General features: G+C 43.5%; 1 protein-coding gene and 1 non-coding gene across 2 annotated transcripts in view; both read left to right on the plus strand.

The window, feature by feature from the left end:
* LOC126482124 (atrophin-1-like) overlaps window positions 1–24,883 on the plus strand; it is a 412,049-nt gene that overhangs the window by 187,914 nt on the left and 199,252 nt on the right. The gene's annotated exons all lie outside the window — the stretch shown is intronic.
* On the plus strand, window positions 13,988–14,059 carry Trnat-agu (transfer RNA threonine (anticodon AGU)). Its single transcript has one exon. It is a non-coding gene; the product is annotated as a tRNA-Thr (tRNA).

A 24,883-nucleotide genomic window follows, 5' to 3' on the forward strand; every position in this document is an offset into this window, starting at 1 on the left:
AAAGATTTGACTTGCAAAATGGCTCTTGCGTCTTTGATACTAAACAACGCGTTATTTTTCTTCGACTATTGAACAGGCCTCGTATTTTGTTTTATTTATTTATTTATTTCGCATTCCATACGCGCCTTCCTTGTCGAGCAGTAAATTTCAGATCAGAGATTTATTGCTTCTGTTATTTACATTACCCTTTTCATTTTTCAACGTTATCATTGGGAAGACTGCTCTGATGTTAAACAGCTCGTCCTGCTCTATCAGTTTTTCAATAGGCCAGTGTTATTATCCTCCATACACTATCACTATAGTCAGTGTTAGTCGAGCACAGTATTATTGCACAAGGGCTGACGGTGCTTAGGTCGTCTTAAGGTAAGTTTTTACCAGGAGACGAAAAGACGCTGATCCAGTTGATAGTGCATGCACAACTGTCTTAAAATTGTTCGCTGTGGGATGCGCTTTTCTTAGTCAACACTGTACTTGTTTAATGTGACGTCACCCCGTGTTTCCGATAACAGCCACCGGAGACGAAGTGCAGTAATATGGTGGACAGGTGATACAAAATTACTTAAGGACTGACACTTCGCCAGGAGCTCGTGGAACAGCCAGTCCCGCGAAGAACACACCCCTAATCCTACTTCTCATTTAACTCATTCAGACCCGCAAACTATTAGCTACAAAGATGCAACTGCCGTCTGTGTCTTCTGGGAGAGATGCACTACGTTTTCAATTTAGTTTTCTTTGCGGTAGCAAGTTTTTAAGACGCTATATAGATTGTTCGCGAAACTGCATTTCGTGACTTAATTACTGAAATTTCGATATCCAGGAAATTTTCTTATTATATTAATGCCAGCGGATTATAAGACCAAAATCTTAAGAATATATCCTATTTTCATTTTTGCCAAACCAGGACTCCGTCTGAGTGGGATTTCTTTCGTTCTATTAAGACTACATTCCAGAGATGAATTTCTTTCGGACTCAGTAAGTCCTTCTTATTAGTACTCAAAAGTTACGAAAATATCATTTACCTATACAGGCACAACCGCGCACACGAAACTTTCACCTGAACCTGTTTATTGACATTACTCTCGTCGCTATCTCACATGCATGAAGTGACTCAGTTATTTGAGAAGTGACTGTCTACATCTACATCTACATTCATGAGGAGTGTTTGCATTTACAATTTATTACTACTTTACCAGGCAAGTCATCCCACCGTAGTGCGAAGTGTGAGATGGTCGCTAGCTATTACTTAAAGAACTCAACGAAGTTAAGCAACATCTAGCGTGGCCGTACTTGGATGTGTAAGCAGCTTGATACACCACGTAGTGTTGGCTGCTTTTCCTTTGCCTTTACTATGAAAGAAGAAGGAGCGGTGGCGCAAAGTTCCGAATCACCGACTTTGCGTCAGTGTCCTGGATTAAACAGGAGACCTTTACACAGTGTTACGTGAAATGAGAACATCTGACGCTGTTGACGGTGAGCCATCCATTGGGTTGGGACTTTATACTAGGCGGTCACCTTGGTGCTATTCTAGGCGAGCGGTCTGTGTGCCCGCACCTTGTTTCACCCTCCCTCTTCTCTCATTATTATCATACAACATACATGACATCACACTACACTCACCCACAAACACTGCTGTAGCTTATACTTGTGATACACACTTAAACTAACAGCTTCGAGAAGAAAGGCGTCACCGTACGAGAAGGACAGAAAACCTTGACGAAATTATGAATAACTTAAAACCTAACGAGGGAGGAAAGATGCCACTGAATATATGAGAAAAACGTACCACCACAGCTGTATCTTCAGGATCTCTTTTATTCTATCACACTACTAGTTTTGGCGGCCCGTACCGCCATCCTCAGGCCCCAACGCTGCTAAAACAGTATTTGATTTCCTTGGCGCATTTACTGTGTGTTTCTTGTTACTACCACATGTAGGCTAGCTTTCATCAGGAGTCTACACTCGACACCATGTTGTCTCCAATGCAGTGGTGGAGCCTGAGGAAGACGGTATGTGCCGCTGAAACTAGTCGTGTGACAGAATAAATGTGAAAACATCTGTATCTGTATCTGTATCAGTACCAGTGGTGGTACTTTTTATCGTATATAACATCAGCTGAAGTCCTCGCCCAAGCAATAACATGGAACATCACTGAATGTTCCATTTAGGCTGATAGTTAGTACAAGTTACCGCTTCATGCTTTACGAGGAAGGTATTCGGAACCAAAAGACAAATTCCAACGATTTTCCGTCTTTCTATTGTTTTCTCGTGTGCCAACATTTTTATCCCTCTTCCAGATAATATTCTTTATTGCCTCTCAGGAGTTACTCCACCGTCAGATTACTCGATTTCGTTTACTTCTTGATGATATATGTATAGCTTCCTGTCTGTCTGTATATTTTTTGTATGAAGTACTCTTACTAGTTTCCCTGGAAAATTTCATTTTGTGCACTTAAAAATTCCAGCTTTAGTGCGCTACAAGGTTATTCAGCAACAGTCATATCATGTAGACCTATATTCACAAAAAAATATTTCGTTCCTAACAAAATTTAAATCCATACGCTTCGGAAGAAGTTTTTAAAAATCAGAAGTTCTTGACAGATTAAAACTGTGTGTCGGACTATAATTCAAATTCGGATCTAAGCTTTCTATCCCTCTAAGAGCTGTAATAACCAAGCGAGGTAGACAGTATAGATTACCTCGAGTTTGCAAGAATAACACTGATCGATTGAAATATTATGTACATCTACATCTACATCTACATTGATACTCCGCAAGCCACCCAACGGTGTGTGGCGGAGGGCACTTTACGTGCCACTGTCATTACCTCCCTTTCCTGTTCCAGTCGCGTATGGTTCGCGGGAAGAACGACTGTCTGAAAGCCTCCGTGCGCGCTCTAATCTCTCTAATTTTACATTCGTGATCTCCTCGGGAAGTATAAGTAGGGGGAAGCAATATATTCGATACCTCATCCAGAAACGCACCCTCTCGAAACCTGGCGAGCAAGCTACACCGCGATGCAGAGCGCCTCTCTTGCAGAGTCTGCCACTTGAGTTTATTAAACATCTCCGTAACGCTATCACGGTTACCAAATAACCCAGTGACGAAACGCGCCGCTCTTCTTTGGATCTTCTCTATCTCCTCCGTCAACCCGACCTGGTACGGATCCCACACTGATGAGCAATACTCAAGTATAGGTCGAACGAGTGTTTTGTAAGCCACCTCCTTTGTTGATGGACTACATTTTCTAAGCACTCTCCCAATGAATCTCAACCTGGTACCCGCCTTACCAACAATTAGTTTTATATGATCATTCCACTTCAAATCGTTCCGTACGCATACTCCCAGATATTTTACAGAAGTAACTGTTACCAGTGTTTGTTCCGCTATCATATAATCATACAATAAAGGATCCTTCTTTCTATGTATTCGCAATACATTACATTTGTCTATGTTAAGGGTCAGTTGCCACTCCCTGCACCAAGTGCCTATCTGCTGCAGATCTTCCTGTATTTCGCTACAATTTTCTAATGCAGCAACTTCTCTGTATACTACAGCATCATCCGCGAAAAGCCGCATGGAACTTCCGACACTATCTACTAAGTCATTTATATATATTGTGAAAAGCAATGGTCCCATAACACTCCCCTGTGGCACGCCAGAGGTTACTTTAACGTCTGTAGACGTCTCTCCATTGATAACAACATGCTGTGTTCTGTTTGCTAAAAACTCTTCAATCCAGCCACACAGCTGGTCTGATATTCCGTAGGCTCTTACTTTGTTTATCAGGCGACAGTGCGGAACTGTATCGAACGCCTTCCGGAAGTCAAGAAAAATAGCATCTACCTGGGAGCCTGTATCTAATATTTTCTGGGTCTCATGAACAAATAAGGCGAGTTGGGTCTCACACGATCGCTGTTTCCGGAATCCATGTTGATTCGTACATAGTAGATTCTGGGTTTCCAGAAATGACATGATACGCGAGCAAAAAACATGTTCTAAAATTCTACAAGAGATCGACGTAAGAGATATAGGTCTATAGTTTTGCGCATCTGCTCGACGACCCTTCTTGAAGACTGGGACTATCTGTGCTCTTTTCCAATCATTTGGAACCCTCCGTTCCTCTAGAGACTTGCGGTACACGGCTGTTAGAAGGGGGGCAAGTTCTTTCGCGTACTCTGTGTAGAATCGAATTGGTATCCCGTCAGGTCCAGTGGACTTTCCTCTATTGAGTGATTCCAGTTGCTTTTCTATTCCTTGGACACTTATTTCGATGTCAGCCATTTTTTCGTTTGTGCGAGGATTTAGAGAAGGAACTGCAGTGCGGTCTTCCTCTGTGAAACAGCTTTGGAAAAAGGTGTTTAGTATTTCAGCTTTACGCGTGTCATCCTCTGTTTCAATGCCATCATCATCCCGTAGTGTCTGGATATGCTGTTTCGAGCCACTTACTGATTTAACGTAAGACCAGAACTTCCTAGGACTTTCTGTCAAGTCGGTACATAGAATTTTACTTTCGAATTCAATGAACGCTTCACGCATAGCCCTCCTTACGCTAACTTTGACATCGTTTAGCTTCTGTTTGTCTGAGAGGGTTTGGCTGCGTTTAAACTTGGAGTGGAGCTCTCTTTGCTTTCGCAGTAGTTTCCTAACTTTGTTGTTGTACCACGGTGGGTTTTTCCCGTCCCTCACAGTTTTACTCGGCACGTACCTGTCTAAAACGCATTTTACGATTGCCTTGAACTTTTTCCATAAACACTCAACATTGTCAGTGTCGGAACAGAAATTTTCGTTTTGATCTGTTAGGTAGTCTGAAATCTGCCTTCTATTACTCTTGCTAAACAGATAAACCTTCCTCCCTTTTTTTATATTCCTATTAACTTCCATATTCAGGGATGCTGCAACGGCCTTATGATCACTGATTCCCCGTTTCTGTACATACAGATTCGAAAAGTTCGGGTCTGTTTGTTATCAGTAGGTCCAATATGTTATCTCCACGAGTCGGTTCTCTGTTTAATTGCTCGAGGTAATTTTCGGATAGTGCACTCAGTATAATGTCACTCGATGCTCTGTCCCTACCACCCGTCCTAAACATCTAAGTGTCCCAGTCTATATATGGTAAATTGAAATCTCCACCTAAGACTATAACATGCTGAGAAAATTTATGTGAAATGTATTCCAAATTTTCTCTCAGTTGTTCTGCCACTAATGCTGCTGAGTCGGGAGGTCGGTAAAAGGAGCCAATTATTAACCTAGTTCGGTTGTTTAGTGTAACCTCCACCCATAATAATTCACAGGAACTATCCACTTCTACTTCACTACAGGATAAACTACTACTAACAGCGATGAACACTCCACCACCGGTTGCATGCAATCTATCCTTTCTAAACACCGTCTGTACCTTTGTAAAAATTTCGGCAGAATTTATCTCTGGCTTAAGCCAGCTTTCTGTACCTATAACGATTTCAGCTTCGGTGCTTTCTATCAGCGCTTGAAGTTCCGGTACTTTACCAACGCAGCTTCGACAGTTGACAATTACAATACCGATTGCTGCTTGGTTCCCGCATGTCCTGACTTTGCCCCGCACCCGTTGAGGCTGTTGCCCTTTCTGTACTTGCCCAAGGCCATCTAACCTAAAAAACCGCCCAGCCCACGCCACACAACCCCTGCTACCCGTGTAGCCGCTTGTTGCGTGTAGTGGACTCCTGACCTATCCAGCGGAACCCGAAACCCCACCACCCTATGGCGCAAGTCGAGGAATCTGCAGCCCACACGGTCGCAGAACCGTCTCAGCCTCTGATTCAGACCCTCCACTCGGCTCTGTATCAAAGGTCCGCAGTCAGTCCTGTCGACGATGCTGCAGATGGTGAGCTCTGCTTTCATCCCGCTAGCGAGACTGGCAGTCTTCACCAAATCAGATAGCCGCCGGAAGCCAGAGAGGATTTCCTCCGATCCATAGCGACACACATCATTGGTGCCGACATGAGCGACCACCTGCAGATGGGTGCACCCTGTACCCTTCATGGCATCCGGAAGGACCCTTTCCACATCTGGAATGACTCCCCCCGGTATGCACACGGAGTGCACATTGGTTTTCTTCCCCTCTCTTGCTGCCATTTCCCTAAGGGGCCCTATTACGCGCCTGACGTTGGAGCTCCCAACTACCAGTAAGCCCACCCTCTGCGACTGCCCGGATCTTGCAGACTGAGGGGCAACCTCTGGAACAGGACAAGCAGCCATGTTAGGCCGAAGATCAGTATCAGCCTGAGACAGAGCCTGAAACCGGTTCGTCAGACAAACTGGAGAGGCTTTCCGTTCAGCCCTCCGGAATGTCTTTCGCCCCCTGCCACACCTTGAAACGACCTCCCACTCTACCACAGGTGAGGGATCAGCCTCAATGCGGGCAGTATCCCGGGCAACCACAGTCGTAGTCCGATCAGGGGATGCGTGGGACGAGCTGGCCGTCCCCGACAAACCCCCATCCCGACCCCCACAGCGATGCCCATTGGCAACAGCCTCAAGCTGTGTGACCGAAGCCAACACTGCCTGAAGCTGGGAGCGAAGGGATGCCAACTCAGCCTGCATCCGAACACAGCAGTGGCAGTCCCTATCCATGCTAAAAACTGTTTTGCTAAGAACGTCTGAACTAATCTACAGAGAGCGCAAACAAATCGACAAAATTTAAACGGTTATTAAAATACAAGATTGCCTAGTAAATGCAGTAATGCTGCTACTTGCGCACTGCTGACGATGCTCGGCGGCGGAAGGAGACTAAGCGAAATTACACTATTCAGGTACTAAAACACGATGCTACACTCTCAAATACTATAATACGCCCGAAATTTATGAATTACACAATGCAAGTACCAAAAACACGCAAAGAAATTAAGAATTAAACTATGTAACAAATGAGTGAGCTAGGAGTATACGACTTGCTGCTGCAGCTGCTTATCCAACGGCGGCAGGGAGCACACTGACTGCGACCAACCGACACTGGCCGTTCAAAACAAAACAGTAGACAAACGACTACGCGAATTTACACGATGCCAAATTCTCAGTTTCTGTTTCAAAGTGACGTTCTCCAGCACCTATGCAGCCATGCCACCATCACACAAAGTTGTGTCGTTTCCGGTGGAACAAACCAAGTATTCGAACAGTGTCACAAGCAGCGCGATCCGTTCCTGTCCCGGCAGATATTTCGAGGTCGAGATTTTTCCCAATGAAATCATCTGGAATCGGATCAAGTGATAATTTGAGAACGATATTTCTCACGACGACTTTCTTGTGCAAAAGAAGAATCACAGCTTTCTTTGTCGCGTCAAATCTGGATAAAACCTCAAGCTTTCATTAATCCCTTCGTTTCGTCAGCAGTAATTGACTGTCGTGGCTGCTATTGCAATGCCCATTCGTAGCCCATATACGGCTTCTGACTGGTCAGCGTGCATCATCTTTAAGTCATGCTGCTGTATACTGTGCTTTGTCCACGCCTGTGTGCTACCGCTCCCGTAGAAATGTACACAATTGCACGAATGTCTCTGTATATCCCTTTCACGCACCATTAAGCCTGGAAGCGAAGTCTCGACTCTGAGGAGATGCAGAAAAATTAGCTGCAATATATTTCTACGTGAGCGACGATGCCGCTAGCGCAGACATTGACAAAATCTAGGAGAGTATGACTTAAAAGATGAGGTACGTTGACCAATCACATGCAGTCTATGGGCTGTAAAGGATTACTACACCAGTAGCCCCCACAGCCAATTACTCTTGACAAAGACGACAGAGGTGATAAAGGAAAGGTTGAAGTTTTACCCAGATTTGACACTGAAAGAAAACAGAGAATGTGCCACGTGATAGTGTTGGACACGAAACAAGGTCGAATCCACCTTTTACACTCTTAGAAGTCTCGTGCCAAATACGAAAAGCGAGCAGGAGATCTATCACTGTGGAGCAATAAAGAAGCGAGAACATCAAGCAGGATATCTTCAACAACGTGCCGAGTGTGCTTGCCAGAACATAGTGTACACCGATGCGTTATGGGGGGTGTCATCAGTCTTCTAACGTTTGATGCTGTGCGCCACGAATTCTTCACCGGTGCCAATCCGTACCTCACAGAGTAGCTTTTGTACCCAACATTCCCCATTATTTGTTGTATACTTTCCAACCTCTATCTTCCCCTTCACCTTTCGCACTCTGCTGCTCTCTCCACTGCTACGGAAATTATTTCGTCATGTCATTGTTTTCCATACCATATTTTACGGACTACCAGACGCACTTTTTTCTTCGAGAAATTGTCTTCAAAGTTCAGGTGCGTCTTGTACTCGAAATTAATATAAAAACGTCCAGTGTTTGACTTAAAATTCCCGCCAATCTTAAAAATGGTCGTATATTCGATGCCGCAGGAAACTTATCTGTATCTGGCAACACTGGATTCAATGGGCAGCAGCAGTTCGCCGAAGCGACGAACTCGACTTGCGGATATTCACAAGCTTTCTCACACGACCTCTCTCCTGTCCGGCCATCACAAACCCAAAACACTGTCTAGCGCCTTAGCCTATGATGCGTCATTGCAGTCTGCAGTGCCAATGAACTTAATTGAATGTGATTTGCCTTAGCGGTAACAGTACAATATTTTTGTCAGTTAGTTTCGTAATGGAAAAAATAAAAGGTAATAATACGATATATTGAAACTAATAGCACACGCAGGGTAACATGGAAACAGAGCAGCTGAGCGGCATTTCGGCCCTCCACTAACAAAAAAAAAAAAAAAAAAAAAAAAGTATTCGTGATTGGCGGGCTAGTAAAGAAGAACTGAAAAAGATCAGGAAGACTCAATGTGCAAATAGAAGATTGAATGCAAAATGGTCAAAACTAGAAGATGAGTCATTGAAGTGGATTCAACGACACCGTCATAATAGCATTGAAATTAACGTAAGATTGATTCAAATGCATGCTCGTAAGCTAGCGTTACAGTGGAACGTAAGAGACTTAGAAGGTGGAATTGGTTGTTGCTACAGGTTTATGAAGCGCCATGGGCTTAGTACGCGAACCAAAACCAGAATATCTCAAAAATGCCACAGTAGTTTGAAGGGAAAACATTATCTTTCAATCGCTTTATTATTCAACACCGAAAGGAAACCAGTGTGGAACTAAGATAAATAGCAATATGGACGAAACTTCTCTGCCAATTGATGTGCCGAGTAACAGAACTGTTGCCATGAAAGGTGCTAAAAGCGTAACCAAAAAAGTGTATATGAAAAAAATTAACTATACTCTGAAACTTCTCTGCCAGTTGATGTGCCGAGTAACAGAATTGTTACCGTAACCAAAAAAGTGTATATGAAAAAATGAACTACACTCTTGTCCTTTCATATTGTGCTGGCGATACAAAACTTAAACTAATGATCGTTTTCAAGCCAAAGCCTTCTGAAATAGCGGCAGGTGGTGTTGTTCACGTACACGGCAAGGGTTGTATGCAGGAGCTGGAATGAAATTATGGATTAGCGGAGTGTGGGAGAGAGGGAAGGTGCTTCATTGAAGAAGGTTTCTCTTCCTGTGCTAGATCAGTTTAGTAGTCATTTGAAAAATTCTATGAAAGAAAAATTTAGACAGGGAAATACGGAGCTTGCTGTTGTTCCAGGAGTACTTACTTCACAACTGCAACCGTTTGATGTCACGATAAATAAAGTGTACATGAGAGAGAAATGGAACAAATGGATGATTGATGAAACCCAACATGAATTGTAGCCGAAGGGAACTTTGAAACGACCTATAATCAAAAGTGTCAGTGGATAAAGCAGTCGTGGTCTAGAGTGAGAGAAGACATTACTGTTAAAGAAGCCGGGCATAAGTAAAGCTCTCGATCGCAGTGAAGATCATGTTATACATGAAGAGGACAACGACGACGGCGAAGAGGAAGAAGAAGATGAAGAAGAAAGTTCAGATGACGATTTTCAGGGATTTAAAGGTCAGTTCGGTGTTATCAGCTAAGAACCTATTTAATCCGAGTTTGCTGTTCTAATAATAAAAATAGTAAAATGTTGTTTTTATTTCCAATTAGTTTAAGAATTAAGGTGCGTCAAAAGAACCTCCTCATTCCTTACCTCATAGACCACATAATTTTCAACTTCCTTCTAAAGCACCACGTCAACGGCTTGCTGCAACGGTAACACCGGTTCCCGTCATATCACTGAAGTTGAGCGCTGTCGGGCTTCGCTAGCACTTGGATGGGTCACTGCCTGGGTCTTCCGAGAGCTGTTGTCAAGCGGGGTGTTCTCAGCTCTTGTGAGGCCAATTGAGGAGCTATTTGACTGAGAAGTGGCGGAACCGGTCACGAAAACTGAGAGCAGCGGTGAGAGTGGAGTAAAGAACACACGCCCTTTGTATCCGCATGTGGTGCCGCCTAAAGGCTGAGGTTGACAAGGTTTCCGCTCGATACCGTTGGACCTTCATGGCCTGTTCGGACGATGTTTGTATGTTTGTTCTACAGTATTGTGTTCCTTACCGGTCTACAAACAGTTCATGCTTCACTACCATAGGTTACTGTGTCCGAAACGTATGTTCTCAGAAACTCCTTCCTGAAATCCAGTTCTATGTTTGGTACTAGTAGACTTGTTTTGGCAAGGAATGCCTTCTTTATCTGTTCTATTCTGTTTTTCTTGTCCTCCTTCTTCGTCCATTTGTGCTATTTTGTCTCCAAGGTAGCAGAAAACGTTAACTTCATCGTCGCCAAGTTTGATGCAGAGTACACGAGTGTATCATTAATATCACTTCCGTTGATGACATCTTCTAGGAGCCGAGTGCCGACGACGTCTTGTCGTAATGTTTCAATGAGTTTCACAACGAACATCTTCTCCTGAAGATGATGAATACGGAGAGAAGATGTAGGGTACGAAACGTTACGACAAGACCGCACCACTACTCAGCTGACATCCGAGAAAGCCGGCAGTCAAATGTGTCTTTTGTGTAACTTCTCATTATTTTCGTCTTCTTTTCGAGGTATTGTCGATCCATTTGGCGCACTCAGCATACTGTATTGAGTTTTAATCCCACAGTTTTATTTCCGTCATTGCTTTTTCGTAATATAGACGGAACTATAGGGACGAAAGACTGGCTCCCTTTTTAATCCCAGCACTTCTTTCTTGTCTTAGATTCTTGTTGTTCCCTCTTGGTTCTGTTACGTATTGTATTTTACCCATCTTTCCCTATCACTTTCTTCTGCTTTTCTCGGATCTTCAAACACCTTGTACGACTTTCATTCTTGATCAGTTTTCATAGGTCCAAAAATCTCTTGAATGTATCTCAATTTTTCTTAAATCCTGCTTTTATTGTCAAGGGCAGCGCCATAACTGTCTTTCCAGTGCCGACACCTTTACGAAAGCCAAGTTGATCGTCATCTAAGACATCCATAATATTCTTCTCCGTATTTTTTTCAGTATTTTTACCAGAAACTCAGATTCATGAACTGTTTAGCTGATTGTGCGACAATTTTCTCACTTACGAGAATAAACACAACGCAAAGTACCGAGTGATCAAAAAGTCAGTATAAATTTGAAAACTTAATAAACCACGGAATAATGTAGATAGAGAGGTAAAAATTGACACACATGCTTGCAATGACATGGGGCTTTATTAGAACAAAAAAAAAACAAAGTTCACAAAATGTCCGAAAGATGGCGCTGGACAGCAAAACGCCAGTGACTGCGCATGACAATCGTGTATAAAAGGAGCTGTAATGAGAGAAAGAATCAGATTCGCCACCAGTCGCAGCATGTTGACGTTACCTTAAAAGGCGCATTTAGTGAAGCTGTATTATGAGAATGGGGAATGTGCTAGTTCAGCGTTACGATCCTATCGCCATAGGAAGGGGATTCGAACAGCTAAAGGTCCGTTGACAAATGCAGCTATGGCGAGAATGATTTCGAAGTTCGAAGGCATGGGTTCTTTAGACGATAGACCCCGTAGTGGCCGACCAAGAACAAGGCGTAATGCTGCTGAGACAGTTCAGGAAGAAATGGAAACTGTAGCGGGTTCGTCTATGCACGGGGAAGTCAGCGCTCGTGCAGTCGCACGTCGCACCGGCATTCCATACACTACTGTTTGGTAGCCACTGAGGCGTACCCTCCGATGCTATCCGCACAAAATCCATCGGCATCATGAACTGTTACCTGGCGATTTAGTGAAGCGGAGGGCATTTGCGGTGTGGGCGTTTCAAAAGATGGCGGAAGATGACGATTGGTTGAGTAACGTGTTGTCGACCGACGAAGCTCATCTCACGCTCCGAGGGTCTGTCAACGCCCACAACTGCAGAATTAGGGCTACCGAAAATCCTAGAACTGTCGTGGAAAATCCATTGCACGACGAGAAAGTCACGGTATGGGTTGGATTTACCACATCTACCGTTATCGGACCTTTTTTCTTCGAGGAAATGCGTCATTCTGGTTTTGTAACCGCAACCGCGACGGGTGAGAGGTACGCCGGCCGATATGTTACAGAATCGCATCATCCCCAGCCTGGCTGATAAACACCTGCTGGAACGTACGATGTTTATGCAGAATGGCGCTCCACCCCATATTGCTAGACGCGTGAAACATCTCTTGTGCGCGTCGTTTGGTGATGATCATGTGCTCAGCCGCAACTTTCGTCATGCTTGGCCTCCCAGGCCCCCAGACCTCAGTCCGTGCGATTATTGGCTTTGTGGTTAACTGAAGTCGCAAGTGTATCGTGATCGACCGACATCTCTAGGGATGCTGAAAGACAACATCCGACGCCAATGCCTCACCATAACTCCGGACATGCTTTACAGTGCTGTTCACAACATTATTCTTCGACTACAGCTATTGTTGAGGAATGATGGTGCACATATTGAGCATTTCCTGTAAAGAACATCATCTTTGCTTTGTGTTACTATGTTATGCTAATTATTGCTATTCTGATCAGATGAAGCGCCATCTGTCGGACATTTTGTGACCGTTTGTATTGTTTTGGTTCTAATAAAACCCCATGTCATTCCAAGCATGTGTGTCAATTTGTACCTCTCTATCTACATTATTCTGTGATTTATTCAGTTTTCAAATTTATACTGACTTTTTGATCACCCGGTATATCTGTCTCTGTCTACTCACAACTTATTCGTAGGTGACACATAATTTTCGTTGGCGGCTGCCTGATAACACGCAACGAGCTGCACGTAGCGTCATTTCCGAGCTGAACAGAAGGCAACGCCTTTTAGCTTAGCGGTCGCCAACGTCACCGAAAGGCGGCGGCGAGTGTGAAGGCGCACACCTGCAGCGGAGTCGTGTTTCGCCGTTCCGCTGTTTAATCACGCCGGACACGCGCTCGCCAGCCAGCGTAATCCGCCGAAGCCCCTCAGCCGCCCCCGCCGCCGCCGCCGCCGCCGCAGCCGCCGTCGCCTCCTCCGTCCTCATTTACATAAAGTCTGTGGCTGCAGGTGAGCACAGTCTCGCAGTTGCGGGATGACCCACCTCACCCACCCTCCCCGAGTGTTGTGTGACTTGTAGGCGAGTACGTCTCAACGCTTTCAACGCCTTCCTGTAGTTTTGTTTTCTCTTCTCACTCACGTAATGCTCATCTTCGAATCGAAACTACGATATTTCTGCCACTATACGGTGGTACTTTTGCTACTTCGTTGATTAGACGTGGTGCCGCTAAAACCGTCTTTAATGAAAGCGTCTTATTCTCGTGGACTTTAACGGGTTGAATGCTAAAATACATATTCAGGCTGAAGCGACTAATGAAAATTCGTACCAACACCAGGATTCGAACCTGGGTCTCCTGCTCAATGCACAGACGTGCTAACCATTATGCCATCCTGGAACAGTGGCATTACACAACTGCACGCACTGCCTTAGCATGCCGCTTTCCTCAATCCAAATTCCGCTTCTCACAACGCCAAATGGGCTGATGCCTAAATGGGAATTTGGACTGAGAAGAGCAGCGTGCTAGGATACTCCGTGCAGTTTTGTACAACAACTGTGCCAGGGTGGCATAGTGGTTAGGGCATCTGCCTAGTGAGCAGAAGACCTGAGTTCGAATCTCGGCTTTGGCACGAATTTTCATTCGTCGCTTCAGTCTGTATATATACACCATAGATGTGCGTGATATGGGAAGGCCGCTGCAGCTGTATAGTTTCATCTGATTAGAGCACCTACGCCCAGGTTTTAGGCAGGATCCCCGTTTCGTCCATGGTGCTATTCCGGCAAAGTTAGACAGCCTCTGCAGTGCTGTTAGAGTTTAGGAGGAATAATAAGTGGGCTGGGGCATGAACGGGAATTTGGACTGAAGAAGAGGTGCAAAGGAACTGTGCCAGGGTGGCTTAGTAGTTAGCGCAGCTGCCCAGTCAGCAGAAGACCCGGGTTTGTATCCCAACTTCGGTTCAAATTTTCATATGTCGTTTCAGTCTGCATATACAGGATGATTCACGAAGATAATCAAATATTTTAAAATGTTATTCTACAAGTAAAACTAAAGAAAGAAGTTCAGTTAAACATAGGTCCGTAAATGTTTCGTTACAGAGTTAGGGCTAATAAAAGATTTTGACTGGAATGTAGCTACTTTGCTAATACGAATCCATCGAAAAACTGTACGAGGTTAAAGTGAAGCACGATTTCCATTTATTTTGCTGTTATTGAGGTGGTGAATCTAATAAAACATGTTCCAGACGTGTATCTGCAGAAGTTTTCCAGAACATCCAGAGAAGCAAAGAAGAAAATTCGTAATATTTTTAATTTATTAACTACTTGGCCCAATTTATTTTTTAAATTCCAGACAATTGCACAAGCTACGCGATTTCAAATGTATTTTCAACTTAACAGCGCTCTTTCACATTTCTCCAACGCCGTTACTACACATTTAAATGAACGTATTCCCCAGAAATGGATTGGCCGTGTTGCTACACGTCGGTGACCACCCAGATCGTCCGATTTAAATGGTTCACTATGGGACTTAACATCTGAGGTAATCAGTCCCCTAGACTTAGAACTACTTAAACCTAACTAACCTAAGGACATCACACGTATCCATGCCCGAGGCAGGATTAGAACCTGCGACCGTAGCAGCAGTTACCCGATTTAACACCAACGCATTTTTGTGTATGCAGATGGATGAAAGACATAGTTTATGAGGACATAGTCAGTACACTTGAGGCATTACTTGTTCACATTATGAATGCAGTAGACTAAATTAAGAACAACCCTGTGAAACTGAAACAAGCAAAAAATCTGTTCATACACGAGCAGTTAAATGCATTGAACTCGGTGGAGACATTTTTGAACATTTGTTGTGAATGTATTGTGAAATTGTATGTACACTTTACAACATCCTTACCACTGAGCTTTGTTCTTTTCGATTTAACATCAATCCACGTGTGCTATGGTATTATAAAAGCGGATTATCTGACACAGTCATACGGTTTCAGTCAGCGTTATTACCATCATTTTTCCAAAATTAAATTCTCTACAACTTATGTTGAAAACATTGCGTAGTTGTCTGGAATTTCAAAAACAAATTGGTCCAAGTAGTTAATAATAGATTCACCAGATCCACAACAACAAAATAAATGGAAATCGTGCTTTACTTTAACCACGTTCAGTTTTGCGATGGCTTCATATTAACGAAGTTGCTAACTTTCAGGCAAAATATTTTATAAGCCGTAACTCCGTAACTAAAAATTTGCGGACCTATGTTTATCTGAACTTTTTTTTTAGTTTTACTTGAGAATAACATATTAAAATATTTGGATATCTTCGTGAATCACCCTGTGTATATCACAGATGTAAAGATCTCTGGAAGCACACAGTTTCATTCGCTTGACTGCTGGACCACTGACAGTACCGCACTATGAATTCAACCAACTGATACGCCAGTATTGACTGGCCGATGGGACTTATTGATTAGGAATTAATCCTAAAATTGTTTAACACATGTATATTTATACGCAGCTACCGTACCAATACATCACGAAAAACAAACAGTTTATCAGGGCTGTCATATGGTTTCTTGTCGCTAAGATGAAACTTTATCATGTTAGCCCTTCGCTACATTTTCAAGGGTGAATGTCACTTTTTTTTATGGATGATTTGTCAAGTACAGGACTGGACAAAAATATGTAAACACCGCGACAAATGCATGCTTGAACATAGACAGTAACCAAGCCTGCGGTTTGCACTGTTTTATTTGGCCACGAACAGCACCTTTAAAATGTCCTCAGTCCGTTCCAAGTGTCAGTTCCGGTCGGAACAGTGCTCTGTGTAGTCGTGAGTGCATTACATTGGAGCTAAGTCAATTTGTAAGTAAACAAATTGTTAGAGCTTGTATGGTGAGAGCTTCCGTAACCGAGGTAGTCGAAGTATTTGTTATTTCAAGGAGCACCGTAGCAGAGTTTATAGTGTATACAGGGAAAGCGGAAACCCACCATTCGGCAAGGCATAACGCTGACGAAAGTATGTGTTGAATGATCGTAACGGACGGTCACTGAAGAGGACTGTGACAGAAATTAAGCTGCAAAAGTACCTGCAGAACTGAATGTCTCACTCCCGAACCCTGAGAGAACGAAAACAATTTGAACGGAGCTGCATAAGAAGGGAACTCCAGGGTCAGATGGAATTCCAAAACCACTCATCAGTGATAAAAATCTCCGTAAAAGGAAAACATGATGCCGAAGCCGTAATACCTGGACTGTGTAACATTGGAAGGAAGTTATGTGGTCAGTGAGTCTTGCTTCACACGGTTTTCACATTCTGATCGAGTTTACCACCCAAGAGTAAAACATGGTATGGGTTCGGTCATAATTTGGGCTGCCATATCGTTGTATTCCGTGGTCCCCATGCTTACTCTGCAATGTTGTGATCCTGTCACGGATTATCTGACGATTTTGGCTGATCAGGTCCTTCCCGTGGTACAATGTTTGTCACCAACTGTGTCGCTGCGTTTCAAGATGACAGGGCCGCTGTTCACACAGCTCGTATCATCAAGGACTAATTTTGCGAGGACGAGGATGAAATGTCGAATCACCTCCGGGCAACTCTGAGACAAGATCTTCATCATCGTTACCTGAACTTTGTAGTTTTTACAGTGAATCGTGGTAAACATTAACAGTTCCGCTGAGAGACATCAGGCAAGTAGGAATATGTTTATAATTTTGTCTTTTAGGTTTTGTTTTTATGACTTCCTGCACTAAAATGTTTATATTTAATTTGTTTCGTGATCTACATTCCAGTTTGGCAAGGTATTCCATTGGTGCTCTTGACGACGCGGTACCGGGTGGTATTGGAGTCCTACGGACGGCCATCAGGTCTTGCTCATAAATGAAATTGTGAACTGTAGTCACTTTAGTATCTGAGACCCCACTGTGAACAGCAAAAGTCATGATTTATCACACATGTAGATGTTGGTGAATGATTGTAGGCAGTAAGTGCCCAGAAGATGTAGTAAAATGTCCCAGTTCCAAGAATTGTTTAATATGACAGTGTTTAATTAGAAACTTTCGAGATGAAAAAAGCTCAGTCAAACCACTTCAAATGGAGATTCTTATAGCGTAAACAGAAGTTCAACTTAAAGTTTAAGTGACAGTGAATGTTCTTACGCGTTGTATAGGATCAGAAATGTAGCAATATCACGGACACTAAATATTGCGGAGTTTTACACTGTGTATTTTGCACTTTAGTAATCAATGCATACGGAACTTAAAGGAAGCTTTACGGAAATCTAAATTAAATGACTGAATAGGTACAAAATCGGACCACTGTTCGAAAAAATTAGCTATAGCAAAAAATGACCGGGGAACTACGGGTCACACTACTGACTTCAAGTTTGGAATTCGATTTACTTAATTTTTGACTAGGGGACCGTGACTCATTTATCTTCCGTAAAAGGCGGTGGGTGTAAGAAAGGAACTGGAAACGACTTCACAAAAACATTTCATCCGTCCTGCAGCAGAATGACATAGATTCTACTGAGAACAAGATTCAAACCAAAATACACACATCAACAAAAGTTTTGCCTCACCCCCGTTCCCAGAACTCGGGAAGATAGACGTTGATTGTGGATATTGTATCACAGACACAGTCCCTTTGACTGTTCAGACTATGGTCGCAGGTTCAAATCCTGCCTCGGGCATGGATGTGTGTGATGTCCTTAGGTTAGTTACGTTTAAGTAGTTCTAAATTCTAGGGAACTGATGACCTCAGCAGTTAAGTCCCATTGTATTCAGAGCCATTTGAACCATATTTGACTGTTCAGAGGCGTCACAAAACCCGACCAATGATGTAAACAACCATGCATGAACAGCGTATATTAGACGGAGGGGTTCCGACAGCCGAACAGTTCCAGTCATTGCACCAGGAAGCAGGTACAGGGGTCGTGTTGTCTGTAGTTCAACCATGCCTAGACGCTCAATACCGCGGTCCGATCGCGTCCGCATTGTTACTTTGTGCCAAGAAGGGCTCTCAGCAAGGGAAGTGTCCAGGCGTCTCGGAGTGAACCAAAGCGATGTTGTTAGGACATGAAGGAGATATAGAGAGATACTGTCGATGACATGCCTCGCTCAGAGCGCCCAAGGGCTACTACTGCACTGGATGACCACCACCTACGGATTATGGCTCAGAAGAACCCTGACAGTAACGCCACCATGTTGAACAATGCTTTTCGTGGAGCCACAGGACGTCGTGTTACGACTGGAACTGTGCGCAATAGGCTGCGTGATGCACAACTTCACTCCCGGCGCCTATGGCGAGGTCCATCTTTGTAACCGCGACATCATGCAGCGCGGCACAGATGGACCCAACAACATGCCGAATGGACTGCTCAGAGTTGGTATCATCTTCTCTTCACCGATGAGTGTCGCATATGCCGTCAACTAGAAAATCGCCGGAGACGTATTTGGAGGCAACCCGGTCAGGCTGAACGCCTTAGATACACTGCCCAGCGAGTGCAGCAAGGTGGAGGTTCCCTGCTATGTTGTGGTGGCATTATGTGGGGCTGTCGTATGCCGCTGGTAGTCATGGAAGCCGCCATAACGGCTGTAGGATACGTGAATGCCATTCTCCGATCGGCAGTGCAACCATATCGGCAGCATATTGGCGAGGCATTCGTCTTCATGGACCACAATTCGCGGCCCATCGTGCACATCTTGTGATTGACTTCCATCAGGATAACGACATCGCTCGACTGGAAGGGGCCAGCATGTTCTCTGGACATGAACCCTACCGAACATGATTGGGATCTGTTGAAAATGGCTGATTATGGACGACGTGACCCACCAACCACTCTGAGGGATTTACGCCGAATCGCCGTTGAGGAGTGGGACACTGGACTAACAGTGCCTTGATGAACTTATGGATTGTATACGACGACGAATATAGGGATGCATTAGTGCAAGAGGACGTGCTGCTGGGTATGAGAGGTATCGGTGTGTGAAGAAATCTGGACCACCACCTCTGAAGGTCTCGCTGTATGGTGGTACAACATGCAAAGTGTGGTTTTCATGAGCAATAAAACGGGCGGAAATGATGTTTATGTTGGTCTGTATTCCAATTTTCTGTACAGGTTCCGGTACTCTCGGAACCGAGGTGATGCAAGACTTTTTTTGACGGGTGTAGAAACGGAATATGTTACGTACTATACCGGAAACATTATCAGCACTGGATTGGTGTTGGTGTGCGTACAGTAATAGTTACATGTTCGACTGCACAGCAATAGGTGTAATCCTGTAAAGTCATTCTCCTCCTTTCCGTTAGTAGTCTGCAGCAGCTATCCGCCTAGGAACGTAGCCAAATGTTTCCAAGCACTACCCATCACAGAGATGTTACGATTTCAGCTCACGTTTATCTTCATTTTATAATGTGTAATAATACATCGCCCTGATTTCTAGAGTCGAGCAATAAGAAACAATGAACATAATTGCAGACTAGGAGCAAAGTTATCACTTGAAAGTTCTCGTTAGCCACGCTACATTTAACACGGACGTGATTCCAATTCCTACTGTGAATTATCGCAGTTAAAAGTTTATTTTAGCAGACGAGAAAGGTGCTTCTAGAGTACTGTTCCGCCTCGAATTACTCCTTGTCTACGGTACGGTAAACGAGAAACTTCCTTCCTCCCTATATTAACTTTCAATATTTTCTGAAAAAGCTTGCTGCTAGTTCTTTGCTGCTCATAGAGACATGAAATCTTACATCTACGGAGAAAGATTTTAAGCGAATGAATATTTGTATACACATAAAAAGCATGAAGGGATACGCTGCAGAAAACAGTATTAAAGCTTCTACTCACGTATGAAAGTTTACTGTTGCTACTCCATTTATGGATCAGTTGTCACTATTGGCATAATTGTATGTTTTAAATTAGTACAGTCAGGGTAGAGGAACTTGTGAATTAAAGGAAAAATCTTAATTTCATCCGTTACACAAAAAAAGTTACTAATACGAGTTTTATCACTTGAAAAGTCGCGGTTCGGTCAAACAGAACGCACTCAGGTTGTAATGAATACTTCCTGTATCTAGACACCTGTAACTAGACAAGAAATTTCCGATTTTAAATCACAAGAGAAAGAGATAGAAAAAGAAAAAGAGGAAAATTTATGATGGGCTTAGCCTATAAATGAAAATATTATTCACGCCTTAATATACCTTACCCACTGAATACGTACAAGGAACAAATTCATCGATGTAGCAATAAGATTAGGAGGTGCATAGAGAATATTTCACTCTGCAGTGGAGTGTGCACTGGGTTGAAACTCCCTGGCCATTCATAACTCTGAACCGGTCCGGGAGTCGAATCCAGTTCCTTGCTTCTAGCGGGTAAAGCTTTTACGGAGTAAGCTATCGAGTCACGACTGATGACGCTCCCTCCCAGCTAATGTCTCCCATTACCTCTGTCCTAGTTGCAAACTTTCGAAGAAGCTCTGCAGCACAGTTACCTCGGTAGACTAGCGAGTAAACAGTAAATTCTACTATTGAAGTACGATTGTGAGAGGTTTGTAAAGTAACCACATACGACTCAGAATGTTTTTCACTCACAAATGAAATTTACGAAAAATCTAAGAGGGCTGCTCCTACTATCTCGCAAACAGTTTATGTAGATTAGGACCAGTAGGGCCTATACCACTTCATTGGGGACCGCCAGATATCACTGAGTACTGTGACCATTCTGGAAGGAAATGTCGTATCCAGTCTCCAGCTCTAGTTCGATAAGAAGTCTATTGACAACAGAGTGTCATCAGCCTTCTGGAATGAAAATGAGAACAGTCTGAGATCCCTGTTCAATGGGACTCATTCCTTAGAGCGAATAGAGAACTAGTTGTGTTTCTGAATCCACGCTGACTGTTTCTCAGTAGACTAACTTCGAGATCAGTCATAATGTTCGAACACAATATATGTTCCAAAACCCTAGCGTTGAATCGACGTTCCTGATATGGGTCTCTTAATGTTCTAATAGAGATCTCCATAGTAAGTTTTCTGTCTTGTTAAAGCATTCATGCAGTCGGTCTTTGACTGCGGTCATTGAATTTATAATTTCCGGATTGGAAATACTAGTAATCTGACAATTAAGTACTCTTTCTTTGTAAGGTGCTGGACGTCGTAGTCTCCGGGGCCTGTGCCCGTGTGTGTGACACATCACGGTGAAGCATCAGGTTTGCACCCTCGCTCCTTGAGACACTGCAGAGAAGTTTGGAATTTAAACCAGAGCAATGGCGCAGTGTCTCGATATCGGGAACATCGCGCCGCATCCTCTCTTCCCCTTGCCAGCCAAATGCTGGTGCTGCAAATTACTTCCACTGCCGACCTAGCTACCCGCGAGTCCAGCACTTACACACAGGCGTAAGTTAGAGACCTTGCCTTTGTAGGCGGCCAAAGTAACCAATTGGGTTACACCATTATGAGTATCAGACAATACTGGTGAAAACCTTTCCGGCAGGCGAAATCTATTTCGCCGCTTTTGTGAAGCAAAAACGGGCTGCCATTCATAGCTCTGCTCGCGGTTTCGTTTCTGGCGAGAATTTGTAGACCCACAAAACACCGAATAAAATCGGTTGGATGATATAGAATGACACAGAAACCACAAAAACACCGAACAAAATCAGTCGGGTGACAAGCAGCTTCTTTTGGGCTTTCAACAAATGTTGCACTCGTCTTAGCCAGAGATTTCTTGCATCTAATTCTTCTTGGAAGAAGTATCGTACTCTTCCATCTGGCACGGCCTTAGCGTCTCCTGTTTCTTACTACTTCAAAATACTGAACGTCCAATAATCCCGCGTGGCTATAATTAAAGTTAAGCCACTCACAGAGGTCTAGTGCGACCTGTAATAATCGCACACGAGCAAAACTTGATAGATATTCTAACGCGTTAATGCGACAACGATTTACGCTGGGAAATAAAATTAGTTCCAGTTTTGGCAATCAGACGAAAACTTGGCGCTTTGAATGCAATAAAGGCGCATAAAAATTTTTCCATATGTAATATATTAGTTTAGACAGCGAGGTCATCGGTCTAATCAAATTGGGGAAGGACGGGGAAGGAAGTCGGCTGTGCTCTTTCAAAGAAAACATCGCGGCATTTGCCTGGAGCGATTTATGAAAAATCACGGAAAACCTAAATCAGGATGGCCGGACGCGGGATTGAACCATCGTCATCTCGAATACGAGTCCAGCGTGCTAGCCACTGCGCCACCTCGCTCGTTAATGTATTAGGAACTCGAATTGTGCAGAGAAGTCAAACAATTCAGAAAGGTACAATTTTGATTTCATAATTAACCACCACTTACACTGTTTGCTCAGTACAACAGGTTCATGGAAGGCTGCGTTATGCAGATCAGACGAGTGACATGAGATGTTGCCTCCTCTTCTGTGAAAACAGTGGTTTCCTCAGAATTGTGTTTTTCAAGGGCAGGAATCACATGCTCTTCAAATGGTTCAAATGGCTCTAAGCACTATGGGACTTAACATCTGAGGTCATCAGTCCCCTAGACTTAGAAGTACTTAAACCTAACTAACCTAAGGACATCACACATATCCATGCCCGAGGCAGGATTCGAACCTGCGACCGTAGCAGCAGCGCGGTTCCGGACTGAAGCGCCTGGATCCGCTCAGCCACATGCTCTACAATTGTGTCTTGATAGCATGCAGACATAAAGTTACCCCTGACGGGCCCTTGGGTGTATTCTCTTCAAAGAGGAACGGGCCGACAATAAATGTGCTTGTGAATCTACACCACAGAGTCTCATACGGAGAGTGTAGTGGTTCTTCGTGCGGAACACGCGGTTTAACAGTACCCCAGATTCGCAGTTCTGCGTATTCACTGGACCCTGTAGTGTAAATTGTGCTCGTCACTCCATAGAATATTGCCCTGCTACACATCAATTTCGATCCGTGCCAGAAACCGAAGAGAAAGTTCAGAGCGCTGCTGCAGATCATGAGGTTTCAGATGCAGCATCGTTTTGATCTTGTACGGGTGCCAAAGCAAAGTAGACCAAAAAACTTTCTGTACTGCTGTTAATAGGCTGGACAATTCTCGTGACTCTACACGTGAACTATCACTAACCGAGGCAGGTACTGCGTGGCCAGTTACAGTTACAGCGAACTCGTGAATAACATCTACCGGGACAGTAAGCCTTTCTCTTCAAGGAGCCACACCAAGCCATCCCATGTTTCCAACTTTCATTGTCATCTTTTTCGAACTGTTTAATGACATCAGGCCTCTCCTGAGACCTTTCGGTTGGCGATATTCTCTCAATGCAGCACTGTAGTGCGATTCACACAAAACAGCTACAATAGCAGTGCGTGGGCTCTCTGCTCGAGAGCCTATAAAGGCAGATTTGCATGCCGTGCGTGAGTTTCCTCGGAAACGCGAAATCTTAATTAAATAATTAATCTGTGACAAATAAATAAAGCCTATGGCACAGAACTGCAGCGCTGTGTCGCTGATAAAACAAAAACACAATTACGATACTCTTATGTTTCTTTAAGAAGGAGAGGTCTTGGACAAGTGGTGCGGGAAGCACGTATATTTCATTAACTGGCACACCGCCATATTTGATGTTATGTAAGAACACTGCGAGTTGCAATCATACTAGGCACTCGATTCTGTAAAGAATTTATATTTATGAAAGTAAGTAGAATTATTTAACTGTAGGCTTATTCGTTGAATATATCTGATTTAACTAACTGTGTAAACTTTTTATGTTTAGTAGACAGTCACCTTTGTACGACGTATTGACATGGCTGGCAAATCATTCTAATATTAAGATTTAGATTTGAGTCCGCACCTACCGCAGCAGTCTTTGGAAACGATTTAAGTACGAAGTCCGATTATTTGAGTCTTATTTCACGGTTAACTACGAATAACATTACATTTACGAAAAAGCCATTGTCAAGCGTCTGATACCGAATAATTAAACGTCCACGTTCCAGATAAGCAAATATTAATTACATCCAATCACTATCATACACAATTAATAATTAATATTTTATTTTATTTTATTTATTTTATAAGCCATACTATTCACTCACGTTATAACCTGTGAAATGACGGTAGTTTCGCTAGCAAATGGTAATTACAGCCAACACAGTACCTCCACGAGCAGCTGCACTTTAATTATAACCAGTCGGTACATAGTGCAAATGTTCCAGGTTAAAGTTCCGGTCTGGCAGGAATTATTAACCTACCAGGAAGTTTCAATATACAATGCTCTTTATCGAGATTTTACACATGTAAAAACAGTTGAACGACGTCGGTCACGTGGATTCTCCTCAAGAGAAGTGCAGCGACATTTCATATTAGGTACCAAATTCTTATCTGATCAAAATGAAGGAACAGATTCATTACAAACTTTCTCCAACTTTGAATAAATTTCCATAGGCAGTTATCACTCAAAGCA

Source organism: Schistocerca serialis, chromosome 5 (genome assembly GCF_023864345.2).
Source record: "Schistocerca serialis cubense isolate TAMUIC-IGC-003099 chromosome 5, iqSchSeri2.2, whole genome shotgun sequence".
In the NCBI taxonomy this organism is placed as follows: Eukaryota; Metazoa; Arthropoda; class Insecta; order Orthoptera; family Acrididae; genus Schistocerca; species Schistocerca serialis.